Source organism: Corvus hawaiiensis, chromosome 5 (genome assembly GCF_020740725.1).
Source record: "Corvus hawaiiensis isolate bCorHaw1 chromosome 5, bCorHaw1.pri.cur, whole genome shotgun sequence".
Lineage (NCBI taxonomy): Eukaryota > Metazoa > Chordata > Aves > Passeriformes > Corvidae > Corvus > Corvus hawaiiensis.
In genome coordinates this window covers 15,595,888-15,617,024 of record NC_063217.1, presented here as the reverse complement: position 1 = coordinate 15,617,024, position 21,137 = coordinate 15,595,888, and the positions used below count along the sequence as shown (strand labels likewise).

At 43.3% G+C, this 21,137-nt stretch overlaps 1 protein-coding gene and 1 long non-coding RNA gene across 4 annotated transcripts in view; one reads left to right on the top strand and one right to left on the bottom strand.

Moving 5' to 3' along the window:
- The window catches only part of LOC125326126 (complement C1q tumor necrosis factor-related protein 7), a 118,042-nt gene extending 99,579 nt beyond the window's left edge, over positions 1–18,463 (bottom strand). The window contains exon 1 of one of the 3 annotated variants that reach the window (XM_048303986.1): positions 18,119–18,463. The gene's annotated coding sequence lies outside the window, so the exon portion shown is untranslated. The remainder of the gene's footprint in view (positions 1–18,118) is intronic. The other 2 variants (XM_048303980.1, XM_048303981.1) reach the window with 2 other exon arrangements.
- LOC125326128 lies at positions 262–16,109 on the top strand. The gene is made up of 3 exons (XR_007203701.1): positions 262–420; positions 10,210–10,279; positions 15,402–16,109. It is a non-coding gene; the product is annotated as an uncharacterized LOC125326128 (long non-coding RNA).
- Positions 18,464–21,137: the final 2,674 nt, after the last annotated feature.

Below are 21,137 nucleotides of genomic sequence, written 5' to 3'. Positions count from 1 at the left end.
GCATGAACATAAAGTTACATTTTATCAAACATAAAGTTACACTTTATAAAGCAATCAAAATATTTCTTCTGTTATTTAACGTTCCTCTTAGTCACATAATCTGTGACCCCTTAAACCTCACTATAAAGCACATAAAATCCTACAAGACCACAAGTTCAACCTGGGGGTTACATACCACTTTTGGGTTCACTGACAACACTTTATAAACTACTTTTATGCTCTTTGTTTTCCTTTGAACAGCCTTTGCATTTCCCTGCCTGCTTCTCATTGTCCTTGAAATCAAAGAAATCAGAGAAATCAGAAAGGTCTCTGTGCTGATCACAAACAGAGAACAGAAACAGTCAGTGATCAGAAAAACAAACAGAGCCTGCCTGAGGTGCTACAGATTCTGCTCCTTACAAGACTCACAAGCAAAACAAGGTAGGATACTTATTTATTGTGCTGACATACATGCATTATTCAAAAGGACAGCAGGATAGCAATGTTACTAGTATTAGGAAATTCATCTCAAGTTTAGATTATCTCAGAGTTTTTATGAGGCAAGAGAATATACAGTTTGCTTCAGCACAATAAAGCCCTTTACTTACATGGCTTGCAAAAGGTTGCAGCAGCTGGAGCCTCTGGCTTGCACTTTGTGCAGGTATTGTCCCTTGTTGAAAGCCTCCTAACTCTGACACTGGAGACAGCACATAGCTCACCGGTGCTTTGGATTGATAAATCCTTTAAAAATGCTCTCAGATGTTTTTTTATCTGTGGTGTGCACTGACAGTAGACTGCAAAGCAGAAAGCCTGTCTGGTGCTATGAGGAAAGAGTTCCCTCTCTGCAGAATCAAAAAAAAAAAAAAAAAAGGAGTCCTTGACCTCAACAACTAGAATAAATCTACTATATCTGCTGGCTCTTTTCTGAATGCATACTTGAGCAGTAACATAAGAGCAGGCGACGGGAGCGCAGGAGCTGTGGCATGTGTGCTCTGCACCGAGAGGGCACGAGAGCAATGCTGCTAGCACAGGCACAGCAAAATCAAAACACAATGCTTGCTTTTAGCTTTTAATTTGTTCACATGTTTTAAAAAGAAAACAAAGATGACAGGCTTCTCTATTTCAGTTCATGGCTCCCAAGTGGCAGCGCTCTCAAGCTCTGTCCCTTCTGCTGAGGTTCCTTGTGTTCCAGATGAGCTTACTGCTGGTTTTCTATTTCAGACCTCGATATTCTGGGAACATCTCTGTATCCCAGCCAGGAAATGTAACACATACTGAAGTTTAGCATTTTGAACATTATAAATGCAATGAATCCCCTGTAAGCAAAATGAGTGGTTTTCAGACTTTTTTTCTCCGCAAAAGATCTGTTTACTACTTTTTCCTCTCTTTCTTTGCTTTTGGCTACTTAAACTTACTAAACTTCATAAAAACAAGCATAGCTTTTGGAACAAGTCCTCAGTAGAACAACTAGTGAGACAAAGAAGAAAAGCAAAAAGATTTTGTAGCTTAAAATAGGTAAATGTAAGGTTTCAGGAAAAAAAAATCCTGCTTCATTTAAAAATTACATCTACCAGAATAAAGACAATAGTTTAAACATAGTCATATAATTCTCAGGCGATAAGGACGAAGGTTTTACAGAGAAGATGAAAAAAAACCACATTAAAGGAGCAGAAGATAAGAAGGGAAATCAAAGTCCTCATTCATTCCATTGTATTCAGTAGCAAAAGAGGGAAAAAGAGAAACAAGCTTACAGTCTAGAATCAAACTTTAAAATATTGTAAATGTGATTTTTTTGGCTTTATGAAATGTAAACATAAAAGAAACAAATAGAAAAGCCCTCAAAACTTTTAGCAAGCATTTCTAGATTAAGGAAATAATGGTTTTTAATGAACAATGATCAAATGATCTCTTTCGTTATTCCCTTGTGTGAACAATGGACTTGAAAAAATTCCCTACACATTTTATATACTTGTTATCAATGTTTTTCTTGAACCTTAAGATTTGGGTTTTGCTTTTATTGTTGCTTCTTTTTTTTCCAGCTTTATTAAGACACAAAAACACAAGTACAACTTCAAAGTTGTTTATTAGTAGTTAAATTGTCTTTCCATATTGTAGCTGGCTAGTAGCAGTAATATATTTTGTTGAATGAGAGAGACCTCAGTTTCAATTTAGTTTCCATTTATATCCATTTCCTTTGTTGAATACTGAAACCCTAAATCCACAATAAATTAATTTTGGCTCCTTCAGCTCTTCCTGCTCTTTTCACTTTTCCTTTCTCCACTAACAGTTTCAAAGTATGAGGCACTATCAAATCATATATCTTGAATTTCAAACTTTTTACCTTTTCTTTTTTTAATTAAAATACATGTTTGAAAGCTATTGCTTTAAACTAGTGTGAGAGCAAGTGTTGTTCTTAAGATACCAGAACACCTTTTTTCTTCAGTGGGCTCAAGTCTCATCCCGAGGACTCATTTCCGTAGGTGGGTGCAGCACTCCCCTGCTGGGCCATGCTGAGGTGGGCCTGTTGTGCTGGACCTCTTCCCCGCTGCTAAACCATCGGCAAGGAAGCGTTTTCTCCCTCTCTCCCAGCTCATCTTTCCTATTTTTAGAAAATAACTGGCATTTTTGACTTTTAACCTTGTTTTATGATGTTGGAGACCTTGTGACCTGGTGTGTAGGAGCACGGCTTGGCACAGAGACTGCTCGCACACGCCCAGGTTGCAGGCCGCAGTCCTGCGAGTGGGGCGTGTCGGGATGCTGTCCAGCTTTCTGTCCGTAACTACACGAGGCTAAACTTCAAAAACTGCCTGGGACCTGTGATCTGCTGCTCTGTGAAGTGTTTTGAGGCAAGCAGAATATATACCTAACTTCTGAGGGCCGATCTGAGTTGATTTTGGTAGGGACATCTAAACCACAGTACTAATTTGAGCGCAAATTAATTACTCCCAGGCATGACTCGGTTTCTGCCCCAGGGATGTGGCTTTTGACTAAGGAAGCAACAAGCCATTGGGCAGTGCACTCGCAGCCCCCAGGCATGGATGATGTCATTTATCCCCAGCCCAATTCAGCCACACCACAACTGTGTAAGCACTGCAAGCCTCTGGGTGCTCCACTCTGCTGTAGCCATGTGTAATGTTGCCTCACAACTGGAAGGCAGCTGGTAACTGCAAATGTCATTTGCCTTACTGCATGTTATTGTATACACATTCACGGATGTTTATGCAGAGCTAAGAAAACAGTTTCAAACATAAGGGTTGCAGTTACAGCTGCAATTGTGAATGTGAACATGGAAGCTTGGTCAGGACCCCATGAGCTGTAACACAGATAGAAAAACACTAGACTTGTAGGGTGAAGTCTGTGTCATGATCAACCACATCAAAAATGTAAAAATATTTTTTCTTTCTTTTTTTTCCCCCCCAGAGGAAGTGTAGATCCTTATACTTAAATTAAAGTCTTATGTTTCTTACTTATATTTCCACCCAAGAGATTGGTTGTGCTGTGCTGTCTGCAGGCTGGGAGTGCTGCTCTGCTGCTGTGGCACTATGGTTATCTCTGAGACCCTGAGAAAGTAGGTCCTCAGGTGTGATGTGACAGTCCATTAAACTACTTTGGTCAGACTCTGTCTGGAAATTGTCTAATTTACTCACTGCTTTTAAAAAAACCCCAAATACATATCCCAGAAGCTATTATTTCCAATGTCAGTGCACAAGGCTTTTGCAAAGCCCACACTTTATTACTTCATGAGAGATGCTACACAGAGAGTCCATAGGAACCACAAGGCTTAATTTTGCTATTTCACATAAAGGCTGGGCAAGAAGGACTGAAATACTGATGCAGTGGTGATGTAAGATCAAATGGCAGGTAAATGTGAACTAGAGAGCATGTTCCCCAACATGGTAAACTTTCATTACCTTTAGGTGGTTAATCTGAAGATAAACCTGCCATTGCTTGGCTCCATGGAGGCACAGTTCCACCTGAAGACACCTACACTGTTTCTTGGATGAGTCTGGGGCCACAAGTACCAAAGTGCTTTTGGTGGAGGCATCAAACTGCCCTGAATCGGTTCAGACCATCACGGCTTGATCTGTCCCTGATGGAGGCAGGCTGTGTCCTGCAGCACTGCTTTGGGTGTGTGCACCACAGTCCCCAGTTCTCTGAGAGAATGTATTTGTAGAGGTGCGGCATTAGAACAGAGTCACAGGGGCAATTTGGGATGGAAGAGACGTTTGGAGTTCATCTCATCCAGCATCTGCTCTAAGCAGGTCGAATCAGCTGGCAGCTGTGTCTTCAATTATGACTATTATTCAGAGGTTTCCATTCCATACAACACACCTGACCTCCATTACCTCCAAGAGCAAGGAGATGCATCAGTGATTACGATCCAGAGGGACTTTTGCATCTTTTATCCCAAGTAATTACAAACTCATGGTTATTGCCGTAGCTGATCACCCAATCATTTGATTATACTTACTTGGCATGGAAGCCAAAACATTGTATCTTATTTTACAGATGTGGACCTAGGGCACAAGGATGACATTTGCCAGAGATCACAGTCTGTGCAGAGTAAGAAATTGAGTGGTCATCTCTCAGGGCTGGCATCCTACCTGCTGTCAGCTCTCTGCACTATTAGTTATTAATAGCTACCTTGCTATTACAGGTAATTTTTTGATGTAACGCAGCACTTATGAGATGCCAGCCATGTAATAGGTTCCAGTGCTGAGGCTGAAAGAGGGGGAAAATGAAGAAGTGCTAACACTGCTGCTGTACATGTGGTAGGCAGCTGTACTAGGGATCATCAAATTAATGATTCTCCTTAAAAAACAGCCCTTCTGACAGTCTAAAATGGGATCCAAATTAATAAAAGCTGGTTCTGGAAATGAGGAAAGGTCCCCATGGTCTTTACTGCTGTCAGTGAGAGTTCATATCATAATGATCAAAAACTGTATGAAGGTGAGTATTGCTGTAACTTGTTTAAATTGAAGGCCTGGAAAAATACACTTTAGACACCTGCAATCAATTTTCATTTTGAAATTCAGTTCATACATAAGGAGGGCTTGGGAAGAATTGAAAGGCGAGACAGTATATTCTTGAAAGACAAGAATGTTTATATTTAAACGAGTGGCTCATAAGCATGGCCCTTACACTTTGATCTTACATCTAGCTTTTGGTGAGTAATGCTATTTTATACATGGTCCCACCATGGTGTTTTATATATATATGTATATATATGTATATATATATATGTGGCATATAGCTAGGAAATGATGGATCACTTCAGTGAAAACCAAAAAAAATATGGCATGGGCCACAGATGTATGCTAGACTAGTTATCTTTCCTGGAGGGATCCAATTAAGCTCCTTTGCAACCCTTATGGTGGGTGTCCCATATTGCCAGCCCCCATTCTAGACACTCTGCTGCATACCTGCTTAGGCCTGCCAAGCCAGCCAAGTTAGGATTGCAGCAATTTCGCACTTGAGGCAAGATGCTAATGATACTAACTCATGTTGTCTCAGCTAGTGTAGGGACTAGGGAAAAATGGGCAATGACTCAGGACCTGCAAATTCCTGTTGATGTTTCAAACTGCACATTAAAAAAAGGAAGAATTCTGACTTTATAATTTGTCATTAAAATGTAAAAGGCAAATCTTTTAAAATCTGTAATGTGTAATATCTTGCCCATATTACTTCTCAGTCTTGAAATCTGAATGGCTAATTCTTGAGCTGATACACACCAGTACTGCTGCACTGATTGCAAAGGCAGCATAGTTAGTTTACAGCAGCAGAAGTTGAAGTTCTGGCTCAAAACTATGTGGAAGCATATATATTCCCTTTCTGGTCACATTGGTGCCACTGGAAAATGACTCAGAGTCTGACAGCCACCATGGCTTTATATCCACATCAAAGCTTATCCTTAAGCCTTGTACCATACCCCAGGGGGGCTGAACACTTGTTTTTGAATGCTTCACTGAGCTGTATAATTTAGGAATAGCAAAACCACATAACATTAAAACCCATCAAAAGAAAGTTTCATGCTCAGATATAAATGTCCTGAGCCTTTACTTGAGGAGCTGTGCGATCTTCCATCTGAGGGTCAGAAAGGATTTTTTATTAAATTGCTGTTTGTCTCAGAGGTCAGACAACACGGATGAAGCCGGGAGATGCTTTAAGGCAAGGACATCCATTCTCTTCCATTGTGGGATGTATTTTCAGCCAAAAGCAAAACCTATTTCAAGTACTGCTACTTCATCAGAGGTAGGAAGGCAAAATAAACTCCCCAGGAATTAGAGAGCAGGCTTTCTATCAGAATCTTGTGCCACTTTCCCATCAAAAATCTGCTGCTCATGTACCTTGAACATGATTGAAAAACATTATGTTTAATCTTTTGACAGTTTAAGAAAATAGTCCTTTATGCACAAATCAAATCTCCCATAAGTTAAATCTATAGCCCTTTCTTCTCTATAACCTTGGAAAAAATAAGCAGAAATAAAATCCAGGGCCTCAGAATATCACATACAAGGTATATCTGGAAATCTGAAACAACTTTGTTTGTTCAAATGCATCAGTTTTCAGCAGGTCTGGAGTGAGGTTGAGGCTATTTCAGACCAAGCAATCTAAAACATCAAAGTAAAATGTTCTTTTCTTGCAATGAGCTGCAACTAGTTTCCTTCCTGCAAGTACAAAGCTTTCAGACATGAGGATATCTCTGATCATCCCTTACAGGTACAGAATGAGGGAAGGCACCTCTATAACTAGGTAGAGGAGAAGCCACTTACAGGGTGTATCACCATTTGAAGCCCAGCCCAGTTCTCAAGAAGTAAAGGGCTGTATCACTGGTAAAAATTAATTGAATGACATCTCTTCATTTGGGAAAAGGCTTCATGACTGAAAAGCAGACTGCAGTGTTGCAGAATAAATTGCTTCTGGTGCTTCCATTGCATGTAGCTTAAAATTGTTAAAGTGATACAGGCTTGTCTGGACTGTGTTACAAAAAGTGTTTTCTTTTGTTAGACAAAAACTAGAATTGCTTCAGCTCTTTTCAAGCTCAGTGTTGTTCCAGGTGTCCTCAGTTTTCTTCTCAAACCCGCTGTTTTCCAGCTTCTCTATACATATTGTGTATGGGAGGGATGGGAATGTAGCAGCTGTAGCAGAGCACTAAGGGCTCTGATTCCTGCTCCCACTGCTGCTGCTGCTGCTGCTTTCCTTCTGGTTTTCTTCTGTTCTCCTTTTCACTCCTCCCTTTAGCCTACCTGATATTTGGACTTGAAGAGAAGTTCATTGACATTCTGGTACATTGTCTAATGCTACCATTTAATAGAAATAATGGAGGAGAAGCATTTCCTGACTGCTACAACCCCAGGAGATCCTGCTTACAGCCGAAGAGACTGCTCAGGAGAGGGGCACTGGTCATTGCAACAGCATCCCACAGCCTTATCACCATTGCAGTGACCCCAGCAGAGAGCTGTATACAAGGCTATTTTGCATTTTCTTACAACCCACTTCTGCAATTAAACCTGAAAGCTCAAATGTCCAAAAGCAGTGTGCTATGCCATGGCTGCAGTACAGATACCCACATGCCTGGGTTGAAGGGACTTATTCTTGTGTGTGACATCCGGGAGTCAGTCTGTGCCATTGGGTCCCTCTCTGCAGCAGGGGCAGTGGCTTATGAGGAATAAGGAGCACTGCAATGTCTACCAGGCAAGGACACTTAATGAAATCCTTGTTTTTAGAGATGTAGCTGAAGAAATCAGTACAGCTGTTCTTTCCCCTTGTCACCAGGCTAGGTTTAGCAGGGCAATTTGCTGTCCTGGTGTTCCCAGCCTGGCACCACAGGGTGGGGGTCTGTGGGCTGCTGAGGCCATACACAAGGACGCCCTCCCATTCCTGCACCGGGTGTTTTCTGTTTTGTGGATGCCCAGGTGTTTTGACAATCCTACTGCTGGTTGGGGTTGCCTTTTCCCCTTACCTTTCACAGACACACAAGGCTTATGCTGTTAAGATCTTTTTAAGGCTACTGCATTGCTATTGCTTCACTGTTGCTGTGCATGGCAGACATGCTGTGGCTGAGTGCCAGCTGCTTGGAGAAGAACCCTTTTTCATGAACAACGACACAAGCTATGAGCAGTAGGAACTGGTGGTTCGAAGGGCTGTCAGCAGAAGCAGGACATCTGTATTGGTTGTAGGAGAAGGGTTTGTAGCTGGATGGATTGATAGCTGTGCATGTGCTGAAATACAGATGATCTGAGGTTAGCCATGACCTCCAGGATTGATACAAAATAGGCAAACCCAGTAATTTTCTCAGTCTAATCTGAAATGGGCTTGGACTCAGGACCCTTCCCATCAGGGCCTTCAGCCATGTTGTGGAGTGAGGAAGATGCTGTTTCTGTGCAAGCCCTGAGCACAGTCCCCACTGCCAGGAGCCTCCAGCACAGGCTTCTCTGGTGCCAGGCTGCCCTCCAGGCATCACTACCAGCGAGCCAAGGGGAAATAACACTCCCAAAAGCAAGAAGGGGTACACTAGGGTTGCTGCTGAGGCCTGCCTCTGGCACCTGTGCCACAGAGGGCTGCAACATCTGTTACACCCAAATAATGTTCTGAAGGGCTAAATAGATAAATATTGGAGTTGTTGACGAAAGGAAACAGTGCCAGATGCTTTTGGCCAGCAGAACGGGAATGTGTCCTACCGCCTCAGGTTGAAAGGGTTTGGATGTTTAGGACTTGCAAAAATTAGGGGGAGGAAGCATTAGTAACAGTATCTGACACAGATTTGCCTTATTCATAGACAAATTAAGCTTAATCGTCCAATTTATAAATCAGCTTTAAGTGAAGGGGCCCCTCCTCACCCCCCACTGCTGCATATTTGGTGGATTAAGTTGTTTGGTTTTAGTGATAAATTAGAAACATCTGCTTCCGCTGACAGCCTGGAATGGAGGCGTGTACAGGAACATGGCTGGCCGGGCTGCTCTGATGGGGGGATTCTGTGCCAGGGCATGGTCCTGCCCAGCTCTGGCCATGGGGTCTGAAGGGATCAGGCTGTCTCCCCTCTGCACTGGGGCTCGGTGGGGCAGGGGAGACACACGTCTGCTCCTGGGCTTGCTCAGGATGGTTCCTGGGGAGGATGGAGCAGTGGTGAGCATCTCCAGCAGTGTTCTCTTGGCAGAGCCTTCCTTTTAAGGGTGTCTTGGCAGTTCTTCCATGCAAGAGAAATTGTTTCTGCTATGGGATCATCAAGTCTTAATGTCAAGGAATCCAAAGCTTGTGCCAGAGTCGATGCAGAGGCTGCTCAAGCACGAGCACTGATGGCAATGAGTGTCCTGGCCATCCCTTCTGATGAAGAAAATGGTCCTAACTAAGGGAACAGAGATGTTTTACAACCCTGGCCTATCCTTGCAGAGGTGATACAACTTCCTGATTGCTGAGTCAGGTTAGAAATGGCCAAGAGACACATCACATCAAAGTACTTCTCATGGGTGTTTAACTTGTTCAGGAGGTATAAAAACAACCCTGCTGGCTTCAAGCCCTTATCTGCAGGAGGGGAAATCTGGGGCTAAAACCTGCCAGATACAGCAATCCAAATATGCCCTGGGCATCCCTGGAGCTGCACCCACAGCAGACCCGATCTGTGCATGTCCTTATATCACACACACCAAAGGAACTGTGAGGACTGATTTGACCTCAGCTGTGACCTGACTTTCACTGCAGGGATTTAATATATGCCCTGTTGGGTTGCAGAAGCAGATGTTTTACACACACCATTCAGACATTTTTTTCTGAGCCTTTGGCAATCAAAAGTCTCAGATAGAAGCCCTGACTCTCAAGGATAGAGCATGACTGCAGAGAGGGAGAATACAAGATAATTATTACCGCAGGCCTGGGCCCTAGGGTATATCACCATGTCCCGCAGCCATAGGGAGGAGGAGGAGGAGAAGATCCAGCAGGCAGGAATTGTGCAGCAAGATTGATTTATTTAATTATTTTACAAACCTTTTATAGACTTTTTTCTTCATAGTCTAATTGGACAAAGGACCAGCCACCCCTTGGGGGTGATTGGCCAAAATCCTAAAACATCCATTATCAAAATATTTTCTACTATACCATAAACAAGACTTTCCAATGTTGCAGGTGGCTTGGTTGTTTACATTCCCTGCTACCTCTTCTGTGAGAGAGAAAAGTCTCTCACGGACTTAGAGAATAACAAGAAAATCCTCACTAACAGCATTTTTGTACCTACAGATAATTGGTGGTTTCTAAGAACTCCTGTTCCCAAGGTGCCCTTATATTTTTTCTTGGATCTTTTCTCCAGGTGAGTTTAAGGATTATCTGTATTTAATAAAAATTTTTGCATATTCTGTTAGATCTGTCAGAGAAAGACACTCCAGGAAGGTTCAGAGCAAGCTCTCAGACCAGCTGCACAGATCAGGTCCTACAAGTTAGGCAGCTCCTGGTAGTGCAGGCTGCACTGTTCAGGTGTGACACAGTGCAAGGTCATGTATTTCTGTCTGAGAAACTCCATGAACAGAAATTTTGAATTAGGACTGAGGTAAGTGGCCTGTCAGCATGAACATAGCCATCCTAGGCAGTTCTGCAGAGGAAACTCTCAATTCTCCTTAAAAAGCTGGAGGCAGTCTCCAATGCAGCTTCCAAAACCCTGGTCCAATGTAAAGCAGCACAATCCATCCGTAAAGCTTAAAATACAGAGAAATGAAGCCCCTTCTCTAGAGAATCAAATAATATTCACTGCACAGCATGGAGGTCCATGGAGGCTATGCAGCACAGCCCCTCTGAGACACCAAGGGCCAACCCTGGACCGAGAGTACTCACTCTCTCTGGGGGTGCAGGGAGGAGGGGAGAGGGAATAGGAAAACCTGTTTCACAGTTAGCCAGGACCACTGGTCCTGCTCATCCTGCCTAAACTGCTTCCATGTGTCTGACTATTGACATTACTTGATCTTTGCATTCCCATGTGGGACACTTGAACACATGGTAAAGTTGATGACGATGAAGTTGAGTCAGTAAATGGAACATTTTTTCTTTATTTTCTTTTCCCTTTACCCAAGATAGGGAAAGAAACGAAAATTCCTTTCTTCCAGGAAAAGAGCAGGAGCTGTGATCCAGACACCAGGCCTTTATGCTAGCTGTTTTGCTGGAGCATAGACCATCTTATTCCCGACAAAATTGCTGCCTCTCCCTGGAATAGTTTCTTGCTGCCTCACTGCAAAGCTGGTGCTCAGAGGTCATCTGCAGATATGTATCACCACTTTCTAGCAGGAATGTCTGCACTGAATGACACAAACAGTAACTTAAGAGAGGCCAAAGCAGCCTTGGCCTTTCCACTGGGAAATCAGTGTCCAGAAGCTGGAGAGTGCCTTCCCAGATCATGTGAGCAGGCTACAGTGTTGCGGTGAGCCATGGCTCTTGCCAGGGTGTCCTGGACCCTGTTGGACAAAAGGTGCAGTGGTTTAATTCTCATGAGGCCCAGGAACGCTAAGATAGCTGCCCGCCACAACATAGACACCCTCAGGCTGTCTGGCAAGAAAGTTTGTTGGCCAAGGCGGGAAAGACGTGACACCCTGCACGTCTGCGATGGCCACCGCTCTCCCATCCCTTGGTCACCACATCACTCTGCCACTGGCCCGTGCTCACCCTCTCTGCCTACCTCTCTCCCCATGGGTTAAGTTGTATGTATCCCTGCCTATGTAACACCCCTTGTCTGTTCTGTTATTGGATGTTCTATGATTGCTCCACCCTGAGCAGTGGGGTAGAAAACCACCTGTCTGAGACTTTTCTTTGCTCTTCTTGGCCTGTCTCTCTCCAGCTGCAATAAACCTATTCCTGTCCCCCCCGAGAAGAGTCCCTCATTGCTTCATCTCTCCCCGCACCTTCTCCATCAGTGGCTAAAGTGAGCCTTGCCTGGACCTCGCTTAGCCTCCCGCTCTCCCTCGGCACCCGTCCTCTGCTACTGCGGCAGACAGGGCTATTGCCTGGTGCCCGGCCCCTGAGCTAGCCACCTGGCCAGCATTGTGGCGCTACAGGATGGCCCATCAGCCACTGTAACTTTGGGGAGGAGCGGCTGCCAGCAGGCCCTCCTCAGGAACCTCCTGTGAGGAAGTGGTAAAGTGGTTTACCCTGGGTAAACACACACAGACACACTGAGAAAATTGAATGTCTGTGAGAAGGAGGCTACCAGGTTGGTAATTCACAAGAGGAGACAAGCAAAGATGTGTGGGATGGGGAGGGTTGCTAATGCAGGGCTATGATCTCAGGTTTAGGGGCCAAAAAAGGACAGTCTCTGGAAGATAACTTTCAGAGCACATCTCTGCAGAGCTGGAACTCACAGAGACTCAAAGGAGCCAATTGCTCTGTTAAATAAATACTAACATGGTGTCTAGAATAGGGAACGGATGCAAAGAGCAATCTACATGCTTCTCTGTATTTCTGCTATTTAGTGATAGTGAAAAAGGATTGGAAACAGCAGTCTGGGATGTGTTGGGGAAGTAGGTTCAATCCCCAGGTGCATTGAAAGGCAGCAGAGTGGCTCTGTGCAGGAACATCAGTGCAGGGCTAGCAAGGCTGGCATAACATCAAGTTTTTATAGACTCCTGAAAAGGAAAAAGACTTTTATTCTTGAGTCGTAACTGCTAGTGAGAATAGCAGATGTATGTTCCAGCACCAGGAGAGTCCCCCTCCAAGAAAAGGGAGAGTTTTCCTGGACAAATCCAGAAAAAGTTCAAGTTTCTCTGTTTTTTCCAAGGGGTAAAAAACACAAGAGAGGTTCTCTCTCATCAGCTCACAAATCACTTTCCTCTGTGCTGCAGTGATGGGACTCCTACGCTGGCCTGAATCCAGTCACGAGGCCCATCAGACCAATGGAGAGAGGTGGGGTGAGCAGGCCGGACACTCATCTCTTCAGCTCTGCCCTTCCAGCTCTCCTTGGTTTTATAGCAATGTCACTCCCTGTTTTTATTGCACATTTTTTAAACAACATTTCAGGTCCCACCTCAGCTATTAATGCTCTCCCCACTCTCATTTTTTCCTGAAAGAAAAATATCTTTATTGAAGAAAAAAAAAAAAAAAAGAGAGAGAAATAAAACAAAGTCCGTGGATTACAATACATCCAAAAAACCCAACCCCTTAACTGAACAGTTCCCTTCCTTAAACCTTCCTTATCCCTTCCCTTAACTTAACCTTGAACTCTTGCCAAGGAGATATTCCTGTTTGTTGCAGGATGTCTTTTTTCAGGTTTGAGGTCTCTCCAGAAGAGAGGGGGAGAATGTCAGCTGAAAATAGGATGGGTGGCCTGATGGTGTCCAAACATAATCAACTATCTCCATTAAGTTTTTGAGATTTGGCTTCCATTTCTGTAGGCTGCACCCCATTTGGGTCTGAAAGATGTGATACATGGATGAGGAAGACAAATCCAGTAGATAGACTGAAGATGAGCCAATACATTTAAAGCCAGCACAACATATGGACTATCACATCTCTCAGCCTAGGAAAAATTGCTCCCCACAGATTTCTGCTAGCTTTGCCTAGAGTGAGTGAAGCATCCCAGCCAGTGAGACTTTTCCCTTCTTTCCCTCTGGATTATTTTTTTAACTGTATATCTCTCACTGCCAGGATATGTTTCCTGTTGCGGTTCTGTTAGTTGGTAACATGCTGCGACCTTCCCAAAAGCGCCTCCAAGGAAGCCTCTTGGTGCAGCCAGCATGCTGGCACACACACACCGGATAGCCAGCTAAAACAGTCTGACAATGAGCAAGAAGAGTTTTTGCACAGGGTTCTACAGGAGAGATTTAATGCATCCGCACTCGTGCAAGGTTCCAGAGAAGTCCCGGGGCAGAGCAATGGGGGGTCCAGGGTAAGGGAGCTAATAGAGAAACTCTGAGGACGTATCAGGTAACAAGGGTTGTGGCGGCCAACGGAGCCAACCAGGGGAGCAGAACTGTGGTGCATTAACATAACAGAACAAAGCATTCTGGGGGAAGCCTTTCAGTCACCATAAGCTGGAAAGGAACCTAGGACTTATCCCACTGTAGGACTCCTTTCATTCCTTGTCCATCAGGCCCATCGCCCTCCACAACTCCCCCTTCTATATTAATTAAAAGGGCTTTTCCTAGGGATCTCAAAAGCAAAGGTTTTAAGCAACTGAATACACACAAACAACAAAAAACAATTAAAAGAATCTATAACACAACTTTCAACAGTGAAGCTAAACACTTTGTGAATCCCCAGTGTCCCAGCAAGTCCTCAAACCACTCAGGTGGTTTTTCTTTCTTCAATTCTATGATTAAGTCTTTCATCTTTTGGATGCTGGCATGGATGCTTTCGCTATGCATTCTCTTTGGGCTGCACTGCCAACCAAGCATCTACGGCCAATGTTGTCAAGAGCATCCAGAAGAAAGTGGTGAGGCAGGTGCTGGGCATCATGGTGTTGGGTGTGGGTATGGGCTCGGGTAGCTGCTTCTGCAGAGGTTTTCAAACAAGATTGTTAAAAAAAAAATTGAGAAATTTCAAGAGGGGGACCTTCCTTTCCCTCCCTCATTGAATTTCCCTTTCTTTATTAATTAAAAGCTTGGGAAAAAGGGGGTGGTAGTTAGATGACAGGGGTATGGGGTTATGTGGCTGAGGAAGGGGTAACGAGGAGTAAATAAAAGGGGAATGCAATGCAACAGAAAGCATCCCAACAGGGGTATTGGGGAGTGTGGCCACGGGAAGGGCAAAGCAGAGGGGTGGAGGTAGGGAATATTAGCTGGTGGGAAAGCAACAGGAAGATGAAGGGGGTAGGGATTGCAATAATGAAGGCAATTTGGGAAAGACTTAAGGAGGCACCACAATGGGTTAAACTTATCCGGTCGATGTTGTTGTTGAAGTTCTGAAGTCTGAAGTTTCCCATTATTCATAGCCTATTCTTCCTTAAAAGTGGTCCTCATTATCCTCTGTGATTAGTTTTATACTAAACAATTCTGTTCTTCCCAACACCTAAACCTCACAGAAATGTGTAGACTCTTTGGACATATTGCCCTATTCCCACTCTAAGGTTTAGTGAAACTGTAAAGTATCTTTGAAGACTTGAATCAGGCGCTTTGCTGTTCTGCTTTCATCACTTTGGGCTTTCCCTTCTGCATCCAACATCAGGTGAGGCTTGAGGGTAGACAACCAAGAACAGTTTCACACTGCTTTTCCAGAAGTGCAAGGTGAATCCTAATTTATGAAGAACATGAACTGTTTATTTCAGCATTGGGAAATCAGAGTAATCTAGACTCCTTCTTCAGCCCAACAGAGAAACTACTACTGATGTGCACCTTTTAATTTAGAGAGTCTGGGAGCAGAAATAAATACCCTTTGCTGACAGTTGAAGCCCAATGTCTGTAACTAAAATGTAAATCTGCCCAGTGGTTATCTCATTTGCAGCCTTTGTTTTCCAGGTAGGACCATGAAGATGAGCCTGCAAAATCTCTAGATTTCTCTGCCAAGGCAGTCACATAATCACTCTGCTGTCCTTTTGGTTAACAGAGAATCCACTTCAGCAGTGAAAATGGAGTTTGACCTGTCTTGTATCTGTGACAAGCAACCTCTCTGAACCAGAAACACGTTTTAAATTACCAGTATTTGGGTAGAAGGCAGCCTTAGGATTTTCGCTTCCCTGTGAGCTTTTGCTGGTGAATCTAAATTCTATTTTTGTCATTTGTAGTGTGTCCCTTTGGTAACATGGATGTTCTTTGATCATGCAATGACAGTTTATGTAATGTTCATACAGCATCTGTTTAAGGACTCTGAAAATCAGGCTTACCAGTGCATGGGAGAGACTTCTGAATGGACATGTCACAGAGAACTAAGTATATATGTTAGCTCTGTGAATGGGACTGAAGAACTTCTCCTGCAGGCACTCAAACCCAGCCCTCTGAAGTGTGGGTTTCCATCTACCTCCTTGTGGTAGCCTGTTAACCCCGATTCTGTGATCCCCCTGTTCCCTTCCCTAGTCCTGACCGCTCCCTCGGTTTCTCCCTATTTGCTCCTGTACCCCAACCCTGCCCAGGGACCACCCTTGGGCCCCTGACAAAAGCACCCCACACTCAGACCACGTGTTCTCTCTACCTCTGAACATTGAGGGGACAAGATGTGATTAAAGCCATCTCAAGCCCTCATGAGAGACCCTTCTCTACCTTCTTTACCACCACTGCGTTGTAATGCTGCTGGCTGCCGGAGCCACATCGCAGGGCTGTCCGAAATGGACTCCGGGATGCGATTGATCACATGGCCCTAGGAAACCCTCGCTGAGCTTTCTGGCCACAGCAGCCTGCTAGGCAGAGTCCAGCGATTACAACACCTCCTCACCTTGTCACAGTGACTGAAACATGGATAAGTGCAACAGGGAAGTGTGGAGAAGATGAAGGGGATGAAATAACAAAACACTACCTTCTTTGTTTGCATCATTCCCTGTCATTGCTGCTGAGCCAGAAGTAGTCCCTTTGGCTGAGATACTCAGTTTCAGAAACCCTCCTGTCTCCTGTATCATTAAGCAACATGGAGCAGGACCAGCCCTTACCACCTTTACTCCCACTCATGAGACTGGCGGAGTATTGTAGAGGAATGACAAGGAATAGGCAACCACTGAGAGAGGGAATACACTTTCCAATCTCTAAACCATGTAGTCCTCACCCACCTGATGGAGGTGATCCTAGCTCCACCTTTCCAGAGTTCAGCAAGGATGGTGATGGTGGGCTTCCCATTCGGCACAAACTTAACACAGCGGCTTCAAAGTGAACAGGATTTTAGGATTTCCTCCATGACAGTGAGCAGGCATATCAGCCCTTCCACTTCCAGTTTTGATTTTCTGCACTCTTTTCCCTGCCCTCCCGGCTCTGTGTTTCTCTACTCTTAAATACATTTCTTACAGTGGGATCCATGGGAAGACAGCATTAGGGGCATTGACAACCCTCCATTCTCACCAGGGTAAATCTGCTCCAGTAGCACAGCTGAAGTTGTACCAAGTCAGGGAAAACAGGGAGCAGGCACGACAGGAAGAAGGGATTTTCTGCTTCTTAAACACAGCATGCTATAGAATACAATAGTTGTGTGGTTTCTGAAGCAGGTTCCTGTTATTGAATTTCCATAGCTTGTACAGCTCCAAGGGCTATGGGTAATGTTGTGCTCACATCCATATTTTCCTAAAACTCCAGCCTGAAAACCTTCATCATTTCCTTGAAAATGAGTGGGTGAGAGAAATTAGCCCCCACTGTGAATATCAGGTTTTGGACAGCAGGCGATGCTTGCCTCAGCCTTTCCTGGGTAATGGTAACCAGAGACCCAGCGGAAAAAAGGGAGCTTGAAACTGCTAATCCACTTATACTCTCAGCTACCCAGACCAAGATTGTGATTAATCACTTACACTCGGCATTTCATTTGTATTTAACAGCACACATTCTCTCGCCAGCCTACTCATAGGCACAAAGCACACTGCTGGTAGCAGTGGGAACACAAAAAGTAAAATGACCTTGAAAAGAAACCAACCAAGCAGAAGAAACACACCAGCAAAATAACCAATGGATATGTTTGTGAGAGTTTAATAAGTTAAATGCAGGAGTTTAACTTTGCAAAAGCACAAGCCTGAAGCAAAACGGTTTATTTGGTATTTATAGGTTTTTTTTTTTTTTTGCAAAACATGTTTCAATGAAACCATAGCAACTATGGTTAAAGTGAAGATTTGGAATGATGATGGAATCATTCATGAGCAAAAAAACCCAAACAGTCTCTGGTCTGGGTTGGTGGAATGTAAGATTAACGCTAGATAGAGAAATAATTTTAAAATGTTTTAGGTAATTTAATCACCCTGAACTCTGTGAAAGGTAGACATTTAATTTTTCTTTCCCAGAAAATTACATCCTTGATTTCTAAACAATCTGTCTGCTAACTTTATGATGGGGATGTTGTGTGCATAAATGTCCAAGTTTATTACTCATCTATTACAAGAGAAGATTCATAAGCAGATTTCACTGAGACACCACAACAGTTGACTTCTAACAGAATCATATGTATCTCAGCAAAAATATGCATTTTTCTGAAAGAACTTTCTATTGCATTCCCTTCTCCAAATGCATTTCAGAGAAGTCAGTTCAGGAAAGCAGAATCAGTTACAACTTACCTTCACAGCTGAGTAGATGACATCTGATTTTTCAGGGAAAGCAGCATGCTCCGTTTGGGTAGTATAAGAGTTGTAGATTCAAGCCAGCAGGTAATTTTTGGTGATTCAAAATCCTTTAAAACAAATTTAAATACCGGGATGGCAAAAAAGGTACTTTGTGAAAACCTATCTGAGGCTGGATGCTCTTGCACAGAGTTTTGTAACTGTCTGTCTCAGTTGAACAAGCTCCCACTCCTTTCCTTGGCCACCTGCCAATTTTTCTAATTTGAAGCAACTGCGAGGTTGCTGTAAAACTCTTTCTGGAAGGAGCTTGTTTTATACCATGGAGCAAGGAGCAAGCCTGTGCCCCAGACTAATGTGGTGTGACAGAGTCTTAACAGGACTGGGGGCATAGCCTCCCTGAGGTAATGTTTATATCATCTTTGGAAAACATCATGGGCTAAGCTGTCTCCTTCTTGGTAAAAGCACAGGGAAGAGGAAAAAATCATGCTGCTTTTGGCATGTGGTCTCCTCAGCATGGGATTTGGGAGGAGCAGCATCTGCCTCAAAATGCAGGAAGAAGTGACAGCCTCAAATACATGAAGTGCTCACAGCTCCCAAAGGAACCTGGTCCCCGCATTGGCCACAAGTCACCAGTCCTTGGTTTTGAGGCTTTGGGCACAGGTCCAGGGGCTTCCTCCAGGGCTTCCTCTATGCTGTGATCCAGGGTGCCCCTATCACAGGGTGGCTGGGACACCCAAGCTGAGGGTCATGGCTAAGCACAACCACAAACTGCTTGATTTTGAAGAGTTTCAAACTTGGTGCTTTGGATAGCTTCAAAATACATTCCTGGCAATGATCCTACCTTCTGAGACACGGTCAATAATAGAGGCAGAGACTTGAATAATAGAGACATGAATAATAGAGGCATGGTTTTCAAAGGCATCCACTTACTGGGCATGGCTCTATTCTGCTTTGCTCAAATTAAGATAGTAAAGCATGTGTAGTGTTGCTCCTATAGGAGAGTTGCCTATGCCCATATTGACTTCCTCTTTTTTGCAAGGAATTTATTTCAGCCAGTTATGCCTGACACACATGGTGTGCATTTATGAACTTACATTTATGAACTCCCCTTTTGCTCTGCAGAGTAGCTAAAAGCAAGCAAGCAAACAGAAAAATTATAAAATATTGTGATTTGGGAAATTTCAGTCTCTGAGTTTCTCCATGGGTACCATAACAAACTTCTGTTTAAGACATGAGGGTCCTGAAAAGCCTACCCTAGGCTGTGCTCCAAATCTTCCAGCACCTTTGGAAATGCATCCAACTGACCTGCTGATGCTAAGGGAACATGTGGTTGTTAGTAAGTGACTTTGTTTTTTGAGCCATATTTTCTTGTAAAACTAATAAAAGTGAAGATGGAAATATTAGGCTGAAATTTTCAAAGGTGTTTTATGCCCCTAAAAGAGGAAATGAATCTTCTGTGAAAAAGCAAGTCACTGATGGAATGCCACTTGTGACATAGCCAAGAAAGGTCATTTGTTTGGATATTCTAATTTCCATGACACTGAAATATTAAGTATTTCATATTTTAAATTGACAATTAAAAAACAGAGTCCTGTGCATTCAAAAATGTAGACAAAATACTGCCTAATTCTGGGATAAAGGGTTTAAGGAAAAGCAAACTTTTTTTCCCTTTCTTCTAATGGAGTTTAATTCCAGTGCTAAATGGTATAACCAGGATATAGAAAACTCTGTTACAGAATCATATGGCACTGTGAAAACTTCAATATATGATTTTACAAATCTCAATTCTTCCCTGAAGTATTTCTATCAGAGTGTTTTTGTTTTGCTCTGTGGATCTGCTGGTGAACTTAGTTACTGGTGAGCAACAGCGAAAGTAGAAATAATGTCCTATCCTGTCACTTCAATATTCCTATTTTGTATCTTAGTTTTCACTTAGTGGCATTAAGCATATCTTTTTAGGTACTGGCACCTCTGGAAACTTGCCCCTGCATCCTTGTGGGAATTAAACAGAAGTTTTAAAGATTACCCAAAGATTACTGTCCTCATTCCTTCAGTTGATCTCTTTCAGATTCTGTTTAGGGAATCATAAGATGGTGCTTCCTCTTCCTGATGAGTCTTTCTGGGGGAAGTAAGGAATGTTGCCCATCACATAAAAAACCCTGTGTTTTCTAACAGTCTGTGGAGAAGACTGGTGGTAATTATGAACTTGGGATTTGTCACTGATTCATACCTAGCTCTGGGTTGGAAATCTTCCTCACTGCTTCCTCACTTATTGCCTCATAGGAGTGTGACTCAAGCTAAATAGCCATTGGTGAAGTAGTAAATAAGATTAATCACACTAATTTTATAGCAGCAATAATTAAAATAAAATATTTCTTCTAAGATGTTAACATTTTATGCCCACTAAGACCACCTGAATAGTTTTCTGTGGTCCACAGCACCAAGTTAAAGAACCAGCTGGAATTTCCACTCTTAGGTTATACAGAAGGAGGCTTAAGGGGGAAGATGCAGTTAAAGCTTTGTCACAGGGACAGGGATGTGAGCTCCAACACAGCAAAAATCTTAAAAGGGAGAAGTTGAATCCATTTCATTTTCTTACCAGACTTTCCAGGCCGGAGGCAGGAAACAAGGGTGAAAGTGAAGGAGAAATTGCAAAGTTTTCTGCAAGCCCTGGAGGATTAAGTGTTTAACAGAAAACACGGGTTGAATTTTTTTGGAAGGAAGATTTTATTTTCATAGGGTTGTTCACTGGTCGCTGTGATAGGCTCATTTTTAATCCCTTTAAAGTTACAATTCTAGGCAACTATTGCACATTTTAGCACTTCACCAGGACACTGATGTTCTTGCTTTTGGCTTTGTCTAGACTCAGCTGAGGTAGGATTGAGCTGCCTGCTGCAACAGCTGAACCAGGAACTGTAACCAGGAACAGGTACAACAGAACAGCCAACAGAGGGGTTAGGAAAAAAGGAATCATTTATCTCAGGGAAATTTCAAAGGGAAAGAAAATGTATCTTGG